This window comes from Pristiophorus japonicus, chromosome 5, assembly GCF_044704955.1.
Source record: "Pristiophorus japonicus isolate sPriJap1 chromosome 5, sPriJap1.hap1, whole genome shotgun sequence".
NCBI lineage: Eukaryota > Metazoa > Chordata > Chondrichthyes > Pristiophoridae > Pristiophorus > Pristiophorus japonicus.
In genome coordinates, this window is record NC_091981.1 from 292,552,857 (window position 1) to 292,571,562 (window position 18,706).

Genomic DNA, 18,706 nt, shown 5'->3' on the forward strand with positions numbered 1-18,706 from the left:
AGGAGCAGGGAGGTCTTACTGCAGTTGTACAGGGCCTTGGTGAGACATCACCTGGAATATTGTGTTCAGTTTTGGTCTCCTAATCTGAGGAAGGACGTTCTTGCTATTGAGGGAGTGCAGCAAAGGTTCACCAAACTGATTCCAGGGATGGCTGGACTGACATATGAGGAGAGACTGGATTAACTGGGCCGTTATACACTGGAGTTTAGAAGGATGAGAGGGGATCTCATAGAAACATTTAAGATTCTGATGGGACTGGACAAGTTAGATGCGGGAAGAATGTTCCCGATGTTGAGGAAGCCAGAACAAGGGGACACAGTCTTAAGATAAGGGGTAGGCCATTTAGGACTGAGATGAGGAGAAACGTCTTCACTCAGAGAGTTGTTAACCTGTGGAATTCCTTGCCGCAGAGAGTTGTTGATGCCAGTTCATTGGATATATTCAAGAGGGAGTTCGATATGGCCCTTACGGCTAAAGGGATCAAGGGGCATGGAGAGCAAGCAAGAAGTGGTACTGAAGGAATGATCAGCCATGATCTTATTGAATGGTGGTGCAGGCTCGAAGGGCCGAATGGCCTACAGCCGCACCTATTTTCTATGTTTCTATGTTTCTGTGTTTCTGCCCTTTGGTATTCTGCAGCTCCACCCATACAGATTCCACATCATCCAAGCTAATGTCCTTCCTTACTATTGTGTTAATTTCCTCTTTAACCATCAACGCTACCCCACCTCCTTTTCCTTTCTGTCTATCCTTGCTGAATGTTGAATACCCCTGGATGTTGAGATCCCAGCCTTGGTCACCCTGGAGCCATGTCTCCGTGATGCCAATTATATCACATTTGTTAATTGCTGCCTGCGCAGTTAATTTGTCCACCTAATTCCGAATACTCCTCGTAATGAGGCACAGAGTCTTCAGGCTTTTCTTTTTATCACACTTTGCCCCTTTTGAATTTTGCTGTAATGTGGCCCTTTTTGCTTTTTGCCTTGGGTTTCTCTGCCCTCCACTTTTACTTTTCTTCTTTCTATCTTTTGCTTCTGCCCCCATTCTACTTCCCTCTGTCTCCCTGCATAGGTTCCTATCCCCTTGCCATATTAGTTTAACCCCTCCCCAACAGCACTAGCAAACCGTCCGGTTTGTACTGGTCCCACCTCCCCCAGAACCGGTTCCAATGTCCCAGGAATTTGAATCCCTCCCTTCTGCACCACTCCTCAGTCACATATTCATCTTAGCTATCCTGCAATTTCTACTCTGACATGCACGTGGTACTGGTAGCAATCCTGTGATTACTGCCTTTGAGGTCCTACTTTTTAATTTAGCTCCTGGCTCCCTAAATTATTCTTGTAGGACCTCATCCCGTTGTTTACCTATATCGTTGGTACCTATATGTACCACGATAACTGGCTGTTCACCCTTCCCCTTCAAAATGCCCTGCACCTGCTCTGAGACATCCTTGATCCTTGCACCAGGGAGGCAACATTCCATCCTGGAGACTCGGTTGCGGCCGCAGAAACGTCTATCTATTCCCCTTACAATAGAATCCCCTACGACTGTAGCTCTCCCACTCTTTTTCCTGCCCTCCTGTGCAGCAGAGCCACCCACGGTGCTATGAACTTGGCTGCTGCTGCTCTCCCCTGATGAGTCATCCCCCCTCAACAGTACCCAAAGCGATGTATCTGTTTTGCAGGGGGATGACCACAGGGGACCCCTGCACTACCTTCCTTCCACTGCTCTTCCTGCTGGTCACCCATCCCCTATCTGGCTGTGTATCCTTTACCTGCGGTGTGGCCAACTCACTAAACGTGCTATTCATGACATCCTCAGCATCGTGGCTGCTCCAGAGTAAATCCACCCACAGCTCCAGTGCTGCAATGCGGTCTGTCAGGTGCTGCAGGCGGACGCACATCCTGCACATTTCGTCGTCAGGGACACCAGAAACATTCCTAACTTCCCACATAGCAAAGAAGGAGCATGACACGTGTCCGAGCTCTCTTGTCATGACTTAACCCTTAGATTAGCTTAATTTGGCACAATGCTAAAAGGTTACTTACTGATAAAGAAAAGGAAAAACTACTCACCAATCACCAGCCAATCACTTACCTGCTTGGATGTGACGTCACCCTTCAATTTCTTTCTACTTCTTTTTTGCCTTCTGTCCCAGCTGCAGCTGCAACGGTAGGCCTCAGCGATCTCCCGCTCTACCTCCCGACTCGACGCTGCTGCTCTCCGGACTGACGGGCCTTTTGTAGGCCTCAGCAATCTCCCGCTCCACCTCCCAACTCAATGCTGCTGCTCCCCGGACTGACGGGCCTTTCATAGGCCTCAGCGATCTCCCGCTCCACCTCCCGACTCGACATTGCTGCTCCCCGGACTGACGGGCCTTTCGTAGGCCTCAGCGATCTCCTGCTCCACCTCCCGACTCGACATTGCTGCTCCCCGGACTGACGGGCCTTTCGTAGGCCTCAGCGATCTCCCGCTCCACTTCCCGACTCGACGCTGCTGCTCTCCAGACTGACGGGCCTTTTGTAGGCCTCAGCGATCTCCCGCTCCACCTCCCAACTCAATGCTGCTGCTCCCCGGACTGACGGGTGTTTTGTAGGCCCCAGCGATCTCCCGCTCCACCTCCCGACTCGATGCTGCTGCTCTCCGGACTGACGGGCCTTTCGTAGGCCTCAGCGATCTCCCGCTCCACTTCCCGACTCGACGCTGCTGCTCCCCGGACTGACGGGCCTTTTGTAGGCCCCAGCGATCTCCTGCTCCATCTCCCGACTCGACGCTGCTGCTCCCCGGACTGACGGGCCTTTTGTAGGCCCCAGCGATCTCCTGCTCCACCTCCCGACTCGACGCTGCTGCTCCCCGGACTGACGGGCCTTTTGTAGGCCCCAGCGATCTCCTGCTCCACCTCCCGACTCGACGCTGCTGCTCTCCGGACTGACGGGCCTTTCGTAGGCCCCAGCGATCTCCCGCTCTGCCTCCCAACTCGATGCTGCTGCTCCCCGGACTGACGGGCCTTTCGTAGGCCCCAGCGATCTCCCGCTCTGCCTCCCGACTCGACGCTGCTGCTCCCCAGACTGACGGGCCTTTCGTAGGCCCCAGCGATCTCCCGCTCTGCCTCCCAACTCGACGCTGCTGCTCCCCGGACTGACGGGCCTTAATTTTGCAATTTTGCACATTAGTCTCTTGTGTGGGACCTTGCCAAAAGCCTTTTGAAAGTCCAAATGCACCACATCCACTGGTTCTCCCTTATCCACTTTACTAGTTACATCCTCAAAAAACTCTAGAAGATTTGTCAAGCCTGATTTCCCTTTCATAAATCTATGTTGACTTGGACCGATCCTGTCACTGCTTTCCAAATGCGCTGCTATTACATCTTTAATAATTAATTCCAGCATTTTTCCCACTACTGATATCAGGCTAACCAGTCTATATTTCCCTATTTTCTCTCTTCCTCCTTTTTTAAAAAGTGGGGTTACATTAGCTACCCTCCAATCCATAGGCACTGATCCAGAGTTGATAGACTGCTGGAAAATGACCACCAATGCATCTACTATTTCTAGGGCCACCTCCTTAAGTACTCTGGGATGCCGACTATCAGGCCCTGGGGATTTATCAGCCTTCAGTCCCATCAATTTCCCTAACACCAATTCCTGGTTAATAAGGATTTCCCTCAGTTCCTTCTTCTCGCTAGACCCTCAGTCCCCTAATATTTTCGGGAGGTTATTCGTGTCTTCCTTAGTGAAGACAGAGCCAAAGTATTTGTTCAATTGTCCTGCCATTTCCTTGTTCCCCATTATGAATTCACCTGATTCTGACTGCAAGGGACCTACATTAGTCTTCACTAATCTTTTTCTCTTCACATAGCTTTGACAGTCAGTTGTTATGTTCCCTGCAAGCTTACTCTCATACTCTATTTTCCCCCTCCTAATTAAACCCTTTGTCCTCCTCTGCTGAATTCTAAATTTCTCCCAGTCCTCAGGTGTGCTGCTTTTTTTGGCCAATTTATATGTCTCTTCCTTGAATTTAACATTATCCCTAATTTCTCTTGATAGCAATGGTTGAGCCACCTTTCCTGTTTTATTTTTACGCCACACAGGGATATACAATAGTTGTAATTCATTCATGTGATCTTTAAATGTCTGCCATTTATCCACTGTCAACCCTTGAAGTATCATTCGCCAGTCTATCCTAGCCAAATCACGCCTCATACCATCGAAGTTTCCTTTCTTTAAGTTCAGGACCCTCGTTTCTGAATTAACTGTGTCACTCTCCATCTTAATGAAGAATTCTACCATATTATGGTCTCTCTTCCCCAAGGGGCCACGCACAACAAGATTGCTAATTAATCCTCTCTCGTTACACAAGACCCAGTCTAGGATGGCCTGCTCCCTAATTGGTTCCTCAACATATTGGCCAAGAAAACCATCCCTTATACACTCCAGGAAATCCTCCTCAACAGTATTGCTACCAGTTTTGTTAGCCCAATCAATATGTAGGTTAAAGTGACCCATGATAACTGCTATACCCTTATTACACGCGTCACTAATTTCCTGTTTGATGCCATCCGTAACCTCCCTACTACTGTTTGGTGGTCTGTACACACCTCCCACTAACGTTTTCTGCCCTTTGATGTTTTGCAGCTCGATTCATATAGATTCCACATCATCCAAGCTAATGTCCTTCCTTACTATTGTGTTAACCTCCTCTTTAACCATTAATGCTACCCCACCTCCTTTTCATTCCTGTCTATCCTTCCTGAATATTAAATACCCCTGGATGTTGAGTTCCCAGCCTTGGTCACCCTGGAGCCATGTCTTTGTAATCCCAAATCCATCATACCCATTAACAGCTATCTGTGCAGTTAATTCGTCCACCTTATTATGAATGCTCCTCACGTTGAGACTCAGAGTCTTCATAACACTTTTTTTAACACTCTTTGTCCTTTCAGAATTATGTTGTAATGTGGCCCTTTTTGATTTTTGCCTTTGATTTCTCTGCCCTCCACTCTTGCTTTTCTTCTTCCTACCTTTTGCTTCTGCCCCCTTTTTACTTCCCTCTGCCTCCCTGCATAGGTTCCCAACCACCTGCCATATTAGTTTAACCCCTCCCCAACAGCACTAGCAAACACTCCGCCAAGGACATAGGTTCCGGTCCTGTACTGGTCCCATCTCCCCCAGAACCGGTTCCAATGTCCCAGGAATTTGAATCCCTCCTCCTTGCACCATTCTTCAAGCCACGGATTCACCTGAACTATCCTGCAATTCCTACTCTGACTAGCACGTGGCACTGGTAACAATCCTGAGATTACTACCTTTGAGGTCCTACTTTTTAATTGAACTCCTAGCTCCCTAAATTCAGCTTGTAGGACCTCATCCCGTTTTTTACCTATATCGTTGGTACCTATATGTACCACGACAGCTGGCTGTTCATCCTCCCCCTCCAGAATGCGCTGCAGCCGCTCCGAGACATCCTTGACCCTTGCACCAGGGAGACAACATACCATCCTGGAGTCATGTTTGCGGCCGCAGAATCGCCTGTCTGTTCCCCTCTGTGATGATCTTGATAGCGGTGGTGCTTTTATCGTGCATATGCTGTGTGTAGCGCTGGACTCACCTTGTGACCCTAGCACCCACTTCTCCTCTAATAACCTCATTTGTGTTTTGCAGCCCAGCCAGCAGTGTGGCCTCAGGTAAGACCACAGAGGCCAGAAGGTGGGGGCGCGGGGCCTGACTCGCCGGACGATCCTACATCTGGTACTGAGGAGGTCCGATTCTCGCCCGTCAGTCAGCTGGGTCTGTTCTCCACGGATGAGAGCGCGGACTTTGAAGAGTCTGCATCGCCAGGCTCCAGAAGGCATTCCATCCCAAGGCCATCGAGTGCTCCTCCGGCCATTCCCACCTCCACTCTCGAGGTACCGGGCCCAAGCACCTCACCACAGGGCATCCCAGTTGTCCGCAGGATGGCGCCGACCCCACGAAGGGTTTTGTACACATGGCACGAGTGCCAGATGAGAGTGGAGAGATGGTACAATTGTCCAGGAGGACTGTAGACATAGTTGATCAGATCCTAAATGCATTGGGCGGCATATCCCGACAGCTGGCCAGCACTTCGAGCACCATGAACGGAGTACGTTCTGCAGATGGCAGAGGCCCTGGATTCGATAGCCAGGAACACTCGTGGCACAGGCCTCCCAGTGGTCCCAGAGTGCCGCACTCCACCCCTAGGTTCCTCACCCCCAGTGCCAATGACACACGAGAGGCAGGAGCAAGATCCCGCTTCTGGATCCGAGAATGTTCCCACCTTGGTACCCCCCCGCTCCTGTACCCGTGCAACCACCGTCTCTGCCTTCATCCCCCCCAATGATGCACCGCCTGAGGAGCTCCTCGGCCAGGTAGCGTGGAGCGAGGAGGAGAAGGGGTAGAGGTGGGGTGAAGAAGGGGAAGGGGGAAGGAAAATGAGGTGCATGTCCGCAGGTGATGGCTTTGTTGTATCTCCATCTCGGTGTATGCAATTTGTTGTAATGTATGGGGGGAGGGGGCCACTCTGTTGGTTTACATTTGTGTTCTGTGATGCTGGACATGTTGACCATTTGATTGATGTCAATGTTCGAAAAGGTGGGGTGAAGGTGGGCTGTTTTTGTCCGTGATACTTATGATTTCAGACCAGTTGTCGTAATAAAAGTTTTTTATTCAACATAACCTTGTTGCGCATTGTCTCAGATAGCTGGACCATTACACACTGGTGATTCCTTAACATGAAAGGGTATAATTACACTTAACTTGAATCAACTTAAACTTTAACTGGCACCAAGGTGATGCCCATCATTGATGTCTGAGCTGCACACACACAGCAGTGTGTCAGCTTTGCCAATCTTAGAGACGTTCTTTCAGGCAAATCACTCATTTATGAGCTCCTGACGTAAAAGTCTTGAAGCTATGTAGCCACCACAGGCCTTTTCCAGTGGTCTGGAGGGGGGGCCGTGGGCATGGTTGCATAGCCAGCCTGATTGTCTGGCCCGAGGTCAGCCTGCAGCCTTTCGTCCTCCTCTTCCTCTTTCTCCTGAGGTGGACCATCAGTCACTTCTGGCAATTCTTGTCCCCTCCTGATAGCCAGGTTGTGCAACATGGAGCACATGACCATGAATTGAGCTACTTGCTCAGGGTTGTATTGTAGCTTCCCTCCTGAGTGCTCCAGGCATCTAAAGCGCTGCTTAATCACACTAATTGTTTTCTGGACCACATTGCGTGTGGCTCTGCAGCTCCCGTTGGACTGCTTCTCGGTCTCGGTGTGGGTGTCACGCAGCGGGGTCATCAGCCAGGTGGCGAGGCCATGTCGTTTGTCACCAAGCATCCAGCATTGTCCTTGTGGCTGACTGGTAAACAAGTCAGAGACAGCGCTCTCACGCAGGATGTGAGCCTCATCGAAGCTGCCCAGACATTTGGTATTCACTGCCAGAACTATCTGGTTGTGGTCGACAACTAGTTGGACCTTCAGGGAGTGAAATCCTTTTCTGTTGCGAAAAACCTCTGGGTCCTGAGAAGGTGCTCACATGGTGACGTGAGCACACTGTATTGCTCCCTGCACCTTGGGGAACTTAGCAATGCAGTAGAATGTCAGTCTGAGCCTCCGTGGTCATAGGGAAGCTGATAAAGTCGATCCTATGCGCGTACAGGACCTCTGTGACCTGTCTAATGCAGCAATGTGTGACATGCTGAGACAGAGGGGAAATGTCATCCACGGAGGCCGGAAAGGAACCGGATGCGTAGAACGACAGTGATCTTGACCTCGACTTACAGTGATGTCCTGAAGGTGCTGGCAGGCTGCAGATCTGCCCTGATTAGCTGCCATATTTCACTGATAACCATTTTGTGGAAGCGCAGTCTCCGAAGGCAAGTATTCTCGGATAAGTTGAGGTGAGATCGCTTCTCCCTGTAAGTGTGGGGTGTGTATGGTTTGGACCTTCTCCTCAGTCTGGCACGTCTTAGATTGGGCACATAGTGCTGTGCATTAGATGTCGTGCCATTTGAACTCTGCAGCATCTGAGTAGTAATTGATGCAGGCTGAGAAATGGCTGGCCTCATTCCAATAAAAGTATAATGCCGATTGTTCATAAATTTCCACACTAAAAGACACCGACAGTAAAACCCAATCCTCCACAGTATGAAAAGATGTCTGTTCAGATGGTCACTTCACCTGAGAAGAACTCCAGAGTCAATCCAAACTCCCCTGAAGTTGAAGCAGCCTTTTCAATGAAGCGACCTGCGACTTGCAAAATGGCGTCCACACCGCTGTGATTAGTTCAGAACAGTTCAACTTTTTCAGAGCGGTGTTTTGGGCAAGCGATATTGTGGGCGAGATGTGTGTGAGGTGCTGAAAGTGACGCTGGGCGATATACTTGGCGTTAGTTTCGGCAAATGTGATCTTTAGGGAAAAAAAGGGGCGGTCGGTATTATTGAATATAGGCGTTAATTGCATTCAGAAAGTAATGCTGGATGATATTATGGGCATTGGTTTCGCCCATTCTGATGATCCACCCCAAAAAAGGGGCGGTCGGTATTATTTTTTCCCGACGTTACGTACATGCCGAAAGTAACACTCGGCGATAAGTGTCTGAAAAATGGGTGCCAGTTTCCATTTTGTGGCTAACTGGGTGATATCTGGGCGTAACACCTCATTTCAGCGTTAAGTGGGCGTTTTGCATGCAAAAATAATGGAAAATCTAGCCTCTAGAGAGGTAAGAGACCAGAGGAAGGCGTCCAGGTACAGCAAGAATTCTGAAAACGGGAGAAAGGGTCAGCTGTGCAGGGGTTAAGACTCCTGGCGAAAGAAATGGGAATGGAGGAGAAGGCGACGGGAAAAGAGCTCAGCCTCGTGCCGAGTTCGAAATTCAGTGAGGTGGGGGTGTAAGGGAGTGAAGCTCAGGTCTTTGCTGAGGACTGATTGTTCGGGGTCAGAGGGAGGAAGGTCAGAGGGGATAGTGAAAACACGGCAGGGGGTGAGACTTGAAGGAGGGATGGGATCAGAAGAAAGTGAAGGGGAAGAAGGTTCCAGAGGAGCGTTGGTGTTCACACGTTGTTGAAGCTTACGATCCTTGACACCCAAAGGAAGGAAAATAGTTTTTGGATTAAAGTGTCGGATGAGGCGAAGGATGAAATGGAACTGTGGACCAGGACAGCTTCGAGATAGAGCGAGTTGGTGCTGCTGAAGAGAGAGGTCGAGAGCGTGCATGTGGTTTTGCATGGCGTTGAGCGTGGATCTCAAGGTGCGGCAAGAGTAGTTGTTTGAGGAACGCTGAATATATCAGAGATATCTTTAATCCTGGGTGGATCTAAAACATGAATGGCGGAACTTCAGTTGGAATCCACGTGGATTAATTCAGAGCTGGAGACAGTTGCTGAGGAAAGCGATGTGGCTGTGAAAGTGAGATTTGGTAGATCATTGATCAAACAATGATTTGGATGAGGGAACAAATGTAATATATCGAGGTTTGCTGATAATACAAAGCAAATGTAAGTTGTGAAGAGGATGCAAAGAGACTTCAAGGGGATATAGACAGGCTAAGTGAGTGGGCAAAAATATGACAAATGGAACTTAATATGGAGAAATGTGAAGTTATCCACTTTGGAAGGAAAAATAGAAAAGCAGAGTATTTTTTATATGGTGAGAGATTGGGACGTGTTGCTGTTCAGAGGGACCTTGGTATCCTTGTACACGAATCACTGAAAGCTAACAGGCAGATACAACAAGCGATTAAGAAAGAAAATGGTGGGTTGGCTTTTATTACAAGAGAATTTGAGTATAAGATTAAAGATATCTTACTGCAATTATATAGGGCCCTGGTAAGACCGTACCTGGAGTATTGTGCACTGTTTTGGTCTCCTTACCTAAGGAAGGATATACTTGCCATTGAGGGAGTGCAATTAAGGTTCACCAGACTGATTCCTGGGATGGGGGGATTGTCCTATGAGGGAGAGATTGAGTAGACTAGGCCTATATTCTCTAGAGTTTAGAAGAATGAGAGGTGATCTCATTGAAACATACAAAATTCTTAGACGGCTTGACAGGGTAGATGCAGGGAAGTTGTTTCCCCTGGCTGGGGAGTCTAGAACCAGGGGTCACAGTTTCAGAATAAGGGGTCGGCCATTTAGGACTGAGATGAGGAGAAGTTTCTTCACTCAGAAGGTGATAAATCTCTGAAATTCTCTACTTCAGAGGGCTGTGGAGGCTCAGTCTTTGAATATATTCAAGACGGAGATCGATAGATTTTTGGATATTAAGGGAATCAAGGGATAGGGCAGGAAAGTGGAATTGAGGTAAAAGGTGATCTTATTAAATGGTGGATCAGGCTCAAGGGGCTGAATGGCCTTCTCCTGCTCCTAATTCTTATGATCTTATGGTCTTAAACACGAGAAGGAAAACAGAAAGCAATGAAAAGGGACAAGGTAAAAGAGACAAACAGAACTCCCAACTGAGCGAAGAGCAGAACTTCTCCAAGGTGGGCATTCCTAGAAGAGAAGTGGCAGTAAATTAAACACTAATACAAAAGCAAAATACTGCAGATGCTGGAATCTAAAATAAAAACAGAAAATTCTGGAAATACTCAGCAGGTCAGGCAGCATCTGTGGAGCGAGAAACGGAATTAACGTTTCAGGTCGATGACCCTTGGTCAGAACTGGAAAAAGTTAGAGATGTAACAGGTTTTCAAGCAAGTGTAGGGGGAAGGAAAGTGGGGAGGGGAGGAAAGAACAAAAGGGAAGGTCAGTGATAGGATGAAAGGCAGAAGAGATTCAGAGACAAAGGGATAATGTTGCAAGGAAAAAGGAGATGGTAATGGGACTGATTATAATTGCTCAACCAATGGTGGCCGTGCCTTCTGTTGCTTGGGCCCTAAGCTCTGGAATTCTCTGCCTAAACCTCTCCACCTCTCTACCTCTCTTTCATTCTTTAAGAAGCTCCTTTAACCCTACCTCTTTGATCTCTTTGGTCACCTGCCCTTTCTCCTTATGTGGCTTGGTGTCAAAATTAATACTCTTATGAAGCAACTTTACTCTGTTAAACACAAGTTGTTGTTGCTGTCCATGTTCACCACATCAACTGCATTATCCTCATCAACGCTTTCTGTTACCTCATCAAAAAACTCAATCAAGTTAGTTAAACACAATTTTCCTTTAACAAGGTTTATCCTTTTTTGAACAAGGTGTAACATTTGAAATTCTCCAGTCCTCTGGCACCGTATCTAAGGAGGATTGGAGGATTCTGGCCAGTAACTCTGCAATTTCAACTTTTCCTTCCCTTAGTATCCAAGGATGCATCCCATCCGGTCCTGGTGACTTATCTGTCATATGCTCCTTTTTCTGCTTCTCTATCACTTTCGTCATCAAGGAGTTCTGACTTTGGTTACCGTACATATCCCCCTCATGGAAATGTATCTTGACTGTACAAAAACCATCTCCTCTTTAAAGGCAGTCCATTGTTTAATTACAGTTTTGCCTGCCAATCTTTGATTTCAATTTACCCAGGCCAGATTCATTCTCAATTCAGTGAAATTGGCCTCCCTCCAATTAAGTATTTTTACTGTAGATTGCTCCCTGTCATTTTCCAAAGCTAATCTAAACCTTATGATATTGTGATCACTGTTCCCTAAATGTTCCCCTATTGACACGTGTTCCACTTGACCCAGCTCATTCCACAGAACCAGATTCAGCAATGCCTCCTTCCTCGTTGGGCCAGAAACATACTGATCAAGAAAGTTCTCATGAAAACAATTTAGAAATTCTTCACCCTCTCTGCCCTTTGTACTATGACTATCCCAGTCAATATTAGGATAGTTGAAGTCCCCCATTATCACTGCTCTATAGTTCTTGCACCTCTTTGTAATTTCTCTGCAAATTTGCTCCTCGATATCCTTCTCACTACTTGGAGCCCTATAGAATACACCAATAGTGTAATGGTATCTTTATTGTTTCTTAACTCTAACAAATAGATTCTGTCCTTGGAGCGAGGGAGTTGCCATGATGCCTTGTACTTATTCCTCTGACGGAACAAGGTGTTGGTGATGACAGGGAATCCTTTCTCTCCAGCACTGTAATATTTTCCTTAATCAATACTGCCACCCCACCTACTTGCTTACCTGCCCTATCTTTCCTGAACACCTCAACCATCAGATTGAAGCATTGTGAAATTAACAGCACAAGGTCTGAACGAGGAAGTGTAAATTAAAGTGGGTGTCAAGGTAAAAAAGTAAGTTTAATTTAAAAAGAAATCTGTAGCAACACTTATAATTGTTCATTTTCAGAGCCAGGGAGGTTGTCTGGCAGCAATTACCACTTACCACAGCGTTAATAGGGTACTTAGGCCAGAACTGACTTGACTTAACTTTCTGTGGAGTTTACTTCATATATTCATGTTGCTCAACACTGCTCAACGCATTTGAATCGGGAGCCAGGCACTGAGATGCCATTTTTGCAAAGCCAAAAGTGGGACGGTGCATCTCCAACAGTAATTTCTTGATTTCTATGTTTAATCATGCACCTGGCTTCACCTGAAGTTGTTGTGGCATTTGCACTTAAGTGACAACGAGCACGATTAGCCTAACCGTTATTTTGACAGCAATTTTTGGCGCATAATGTGTGGGATAAGAAAAGATCATTGTGGTCCATCTGACTGATCCTAATATCTAGGAAATATATCATATGATCCTCTCTTAACCCTCTATCAAACTATTCTGCAGGTACATATCCAGATGGATTGAAGCCTGTTGCAAATTTATAATTTTCCATGTACGTATTTACTCAGGTTTATATGGAGTACTGAGCATGGGATGGTAATAGAAAATAAATGTATTTACAGCATGCGACAGGCAATAAAACAACATACTACACAATTTAACTATTCAACTAAGCAGAGCTCACTCAGGGCAACTAAAACTTTACAGTCACAACACATATAAGCAAGTGCAGTTAGCCATGATATTTGCTTACACTATTGTACAATTACCTACATAAGAGCTAGAATAAAGCTAGAATGGTAAAGTATGGAAGGGAATCTAACAGATACTGAGTTACAAAAGTGACAGGGATGGGGGGAAGCGTGAGAGAGATGGTTCAGTATCTATAGATATGAGGTTTTTGTGAATTGATAAAAAAATGTATTTCAATTATTAGTTTTGTTGGCTTAAAAAGTGTGAACTAAATGCTTTTCTTTTTTGTCGTAGATTATGAGCATACAGTAAAGGAAATCTTTGCAGAAATTGGACTTGAAGTTCACCCTTCGGCTCCAACTCTTCCACCAGGTAAATTCTAAATGTTTTAAAGTTCAACTAGATTTGGTTTATTATTTGGCCCTGAAACTCCTTAAGCCTCACTGCGCGTTGGAAATGTGCCAAGCTGTCTACGCCATTCACGGTGCTCCCTGGGTGTCTGCCTTATGGGTGGGGCCAGGAACTTTGGAGCAATACCTTGCTGTTCTGTCGGGCGAATGCTGATTGTCCCAACAATGAAAGAATTAATTTTATAACAGTCACTTTTCTAATGTCAGTTCATTGTTTCCACCATTTGTTCCTAGTGCAAGGCTCTGCTCTACTAATGACCTGTGGCAGAAAATTAGGGAGATGCCAACTTCACTTCAGGTGTACTCTGCCTGTCTGGTGCCCAAACTGAAGTAGTGAGAAAGCAAAATAGGTCTTATCATTTTCTTAGACTATTGGGTTATATCAGAGTCATAAGGTGAAGGAGAGGAAAACTGCACCTGGTCCCTATGTAATATGGCACCTGGGACGGCAGCTCCCTAGGGAGCTCCACTGACCATCTTCACCTAGTGGCCATCCGAGACCATCCGAGGCCCTTTCTCCTCCAATCTCCCCCCCCCCCCAACCATCTACACCAGGTGCCTGTGAAGCCTACCAGCTGGATCCCCGGGTTAGGATATCAGGAAGAAGCTACAGCCGCTCATGGACCTCTCAGGTTTGAACTCGGCCTCCCTTCGGCCCACCCGGAACCGGCGACTCGGTGTCCCTTCGGCCTGCTCGACGTCCCTTTGGCCCACCTGAAACCCACGACTCGGCCTCCCTTTGGCCCACCTGAAACCCACGACTCGGTGTCCCTTCGGCCTGCTTGACGTCCCTTTGGCCCACCTGAAACCCACGACTCGGTGTCCCTTCGGCCTGCTTGACGTCCCTTTGGCCCACCTGAAACCCACGACTCGGCCTCCCTTCGGCCCACCTGGAACCAGTGACTCGGTGTCCCTTTGGTCCACCTGGTGCACGTGGTGCAGGTAATGGCAGCGGCCTTCTTGTCCTCTCCAGCAGCTCGCCAAGATGCAAGATGGAGTGGGATGCAGCCAACAAAAGCAAACAGGGCCCCAGTGGCTCCCACCCTCACCCTCCACACCTCGGTTCCTCACCACCTCTCCTGAAGGCGTTGCTCAGTGCCGAGCTTACGGCTCACATCTCACCGTAGGCAACTAGGCCCATACAGTAGAGCCTGGCCTCCAGTCACCTTGGACCCTTTTGCCATTGGGCCAAGACCTCGCTCTACTAAGTCTGTGTGATAGCCAGTGTGCAACGGCCACCCCATGTTAAAAGAACTCACCCACAGGCTTCCACCCTTCGAAATGAAGTTCGGGATCTGGAACATCAGGACAATGGTGACAGACCGGAACGTCCCACTGCTATCGTTGCCCGGGAACTCAGACGCTTTGACGTCGACATCGCCGCCCTAAGTGAGACCCAGCAGGCAGGAGAAGGCCAGCTCAAAGAACAAGATTCTGGTTATACCTTCTTCTGGAAAGGTAAACCAGAAGAAGAATGCCACCTCCATGTAGTTGACTTCGCCATCAAGAATGAGCTGGTGGGCTGTCTCAGAGACTCCCCCTGGAGGATTAACAAATGTCTCATGACTCTCTGGCTCACCCTAGCCTGGAACCAGTACACCACAGTCATCAGCGCATAGGCCCCAACACTCGACGCAACAGATGAGACCAAAGAGGAATTCTACTCCAGCTTCGAACAATCCCTGTCCCGAGTCCCTACGGATGACAAACTGATCCTCCTTGGCAACTTCAACGACAGAGTCGGTAAGGACACAGACATTTAGGGAGACGTGATCGGCAGGTAGGGGATAGGGAAAACCAACTCCAGCGGTACCCTGCTCCTGATAAAATGCCCAGCAGATTGGAAAACTGCAAATGTAATGCCCCTATTTAAAAAAGAAGACAGACAAAAAGCAGGAAATGATAGACCAGTTGGGAAAATGTTGGAGTCCATTATTAAAGAAGCAGTCGCAGGACATTTGGAAAAGCAAAATTCGGTCAGGCAGAATCAGCATGGATTTATGAAGAGGATGCCATGTTCGACAAATTTGCTGAATTCTTTGAGGACCACCGCCTAATCCACTCTGTCATTTACATCAATATAGCCTCAAATCAGTGACGGCAACAGAAACAATGCCGCAGAAAAATCAACGCCAGGGCACTCAAAGACCCAGTTAAGAAAGCCCTATACAACCATACTTCACTGCCAACTTGCCGACCCTTGATGACCCTGTGACACAGAATGTGCACAGCTGGTCTGCCCTCAAGGCTTCCATAACCAGCGCCTGCGAAGAGATGCTCGGTCACTCAACCAGGAAACACCAAGACTGGTTTGACGAGAATGACCAGGAGATCCACGAGCTAATAAGCCACAAGCTAAAGGCATTTCTGAACTTAAACTCGGGAGCAGCAAAGCAGCTCTAGAGGCGGCTGAAGGCTGATGTTGAACAAAAAACACACGAGCTAAAGAATAGATGGCGGGTGGAGAAAGTATGGGAGATCCAGCAACTGGGCGACAACCATGACATGCGAGGATTCTTAAACGCAATCAAGGCCACCTAAGGCCCAAGCACCCAAGGCCTCATCCCACTGCTGGCCAAGAACGGAGAGGCATTCATTAAGGAGACTGAGGCATTCAGTGCCTGCTGGAAGGGGCACTTCGAAGATCTCCTCAACCGAGACTCTGCATTCGACACGAGTGTCCTCGACTCCATCCCGCAGCATGCTACCTGCCATCGTCTCAGCAAAACCGCAACCCTGTACGAGGTAGAAAAGGCCATCAATCAGCTCAAGAACAAGGTATCAGGAACAAATGGAATCCCCACTGAGGCACTAAAGTATGGCAGAGAAGCACTATTGGCACAAATGCATGACCTCATCTCTTTCATCTGGAGGGAGGAGAGCATGCCAGGAGATCTCAGAGATGCCGTAATCGTGACCATCTTCAAAAAAGGGGACAGGTCCGACTGCGGCAACTATAGAGGAATCTCCCTGCTGTCAGCCACTGGGAACGTCATTGCAAGAATCCTCCTCAACCGTCTTCTCCCTGCGGCTGAAGAGCTCCTCACAGAGTCACATTGCGGATTCCGACCACAAAGGGGTACACTATCCTCCGCCTGCTCCACGACGACATGCAAACCGTGATCCTGACCAATGGATCCACCACAGACCCAATCCACGTCCGGACCGGGGTCAAGCAGGGCGGCATCATCACACCAACGCTCTTCTCTATCTTCCTTGCTGCAATGCTTCATCTTACTATCTACAAGCTCCCCGCTGCAATGGAACTAAACTAAAGAACCAATAGGAACCTATTCAACCTACGTCAGCTCCAGGCTCGATCCAAGGTTGTCCCATCCTCTGTCATCGAACTACAGTACGCAGATGATGCTTGCCTCTGTGCACACTCAGAGGCTGAACTCCAAGCCATCGTCAACACCTTCACCGAGGCATACGAAAGCACGGGCTTTATGCTAAACATCCGTAAGACAATGATCCTCCACCAACCTGACCCCACCACATAGCAGTGCCTCCCTGGTCATCAAAATCCACGGCTCGGCCTTGGACAACATGGACCATTTTCCGTACCTCGGGAGTCTGCTATCAGCAAGGGCAGACACCGATGACGAAGTCCAACACTGCCTCCAGTATGCCAGCGCAGCCTTTGATCACCTGAGGAAGAGCGTGTTTGACGACCACGTCCTCAAATCTGGCACCAAGCTTATGGTCTACAGGGCAGTAGTGATAGCCGCCCTCCCATATGGCTCAGAGACGTGGACTATATACAGCAGACACCTCAAAACGTTGGAGAAGTATCACCAGCACTGCCTCCGCAAGATCCTGCAAATCCAACGTCAGTGTTCTCGCTCAGGCCAACGTCCCCAGCATCGAAGCACTGACCACACTTGACCAGCTCCATTGGGCAGGCCACATCGTCTGCATGCCCGACACGAGACTCCCTAAGCAAGTGCTCTACTCTGATCTCCTACACGGCAAGCGACCCCCAGGTGGGCAGAGGAAATGCTTCAAGGACACCCTCAAAGTCTCCTTGATAAAGTGTAACATCCCACCGGCACCTGGGAATCCCTGGCTCAAGACCGCCCAAAGTGGAGGAAGAGCATCCGGGAGGGCGCTGAACACCTCGGTTCTCGTCGTCGAGAGCATGCAGAAACCAAGCGCAGACAACGGAAGGAGCGTGCGGCAAACCAGGCTCCCCACCTACCTTTTGCTTCAACCACTGTCTGTCACATCTGTGCCAGAGACTGTAATTCCTATATTGGACTGTACAGCCACCTGAGAACTCACTTTTAGAGTGGATGCAAGTCTTTTGAGGGACTGCCTATGATGATGAAGGTGAAGGAGATAACAATACCTATCACAGGAGATCTTCCTTTGAATGCAGAGCCACGATGAAGAGAAAATAATATTTTTTTAATGTTACAATTAGCCTTCTTTGTGCTGAATGAAAGACTACTCTGGGGATGATCCGAGATATCTCCGCTCATGGAGTTTCTGACAATGTCGGGCAGGTGAAGTGACTGAGATGCAGTCATAGTGGTATAGGAGCCTGCCAGCCTCCTGCAACTGAGGTGCCCTTCCACTGCGCACCCCCATACTTTGGCAGGACAATCCTAGTCAGACCAGTGCCAACAAGCAAGTTTACACCCTTTACTTACCCAACAATAGCATGCACAACTGTTCTCAGGTTTCGGTGGCACATTCATCAATACAGCAATTCAAAAATCCACGTTTCAACAATAATATACTGCCATAAGCAATAAATAAAAAAGGACCATGGTGGTTGAAATTATTCTTTGGTTAAAGCGGAAAACAAGTGATAGTGAATCAGCAGCCCATTTTACAACCCATCTGATTTACTTTACCATTGAAACCAAGCGGGCAATTACAATCACCTGGGGACTTACCCACTGATGCTCCTCCACCTTCCCACAGTCTTCCATTTTTGAGCAAATGGGAAGGATACCGGCAGAGTCCTTCTTTAAAAATGTCATGGGGCCCGACTGCTAGTTTTACCAGAGGCCTGACCTGAGGAGTAGTTGTGGCGTTCTGGCTAGGTCAACTTAGAGGGAAGATGAGTTGGGGTCAGAAGAGAGTCAAACGGGTACATTTTCAAAACATTTTTCGATTTTCCTTGTGGGGCCAAAAGGAACAGGAGTTCTCCTCTGGGTCCCACAATGAAATTTAAGCCTCCCACTCCTCAATTGTGAGACCATCCCGAAGCCCTCTCCCTGTAACTTAGCTGAGGGGCTGGTGACCGTCCCTTCGGTCCCCAGCTGGCGGCTCCCAGCTGCCTGACATTCTGCTCCCGCCCAACAGCCAGCTACTGCTTCCCACTGATTTTGGGTGGGCAACTAACTGGGGGTATGCAGATGGGGCCTGGGTT

General features: G+C 48.2%; 1 protein-coding gene across 12 annotated transcripts in view; it reads left to right on the forward strand.

Annotated features, from left to right (window-relative positions):
* Positions 1–18,706, forward strand: part of LOC139264758 (uncharacterized) — a 680,593-nt gene that overhangs the window by 102,469 nt on the left and 559,418 nt on the right. For all 12 annotated transcript variants that reach the window (XM_070881817.1, XM_070881821.1, XM_070881822.1 and 9 more), the window contains one exon: positions 13,208–13,285. The gene's annotated coding sequence lies outside the window, so the exon portion shown is untranslated. The remainder of the gene's footprint in view (positions 1–13,207; positions 13,286–18,706) is intronic.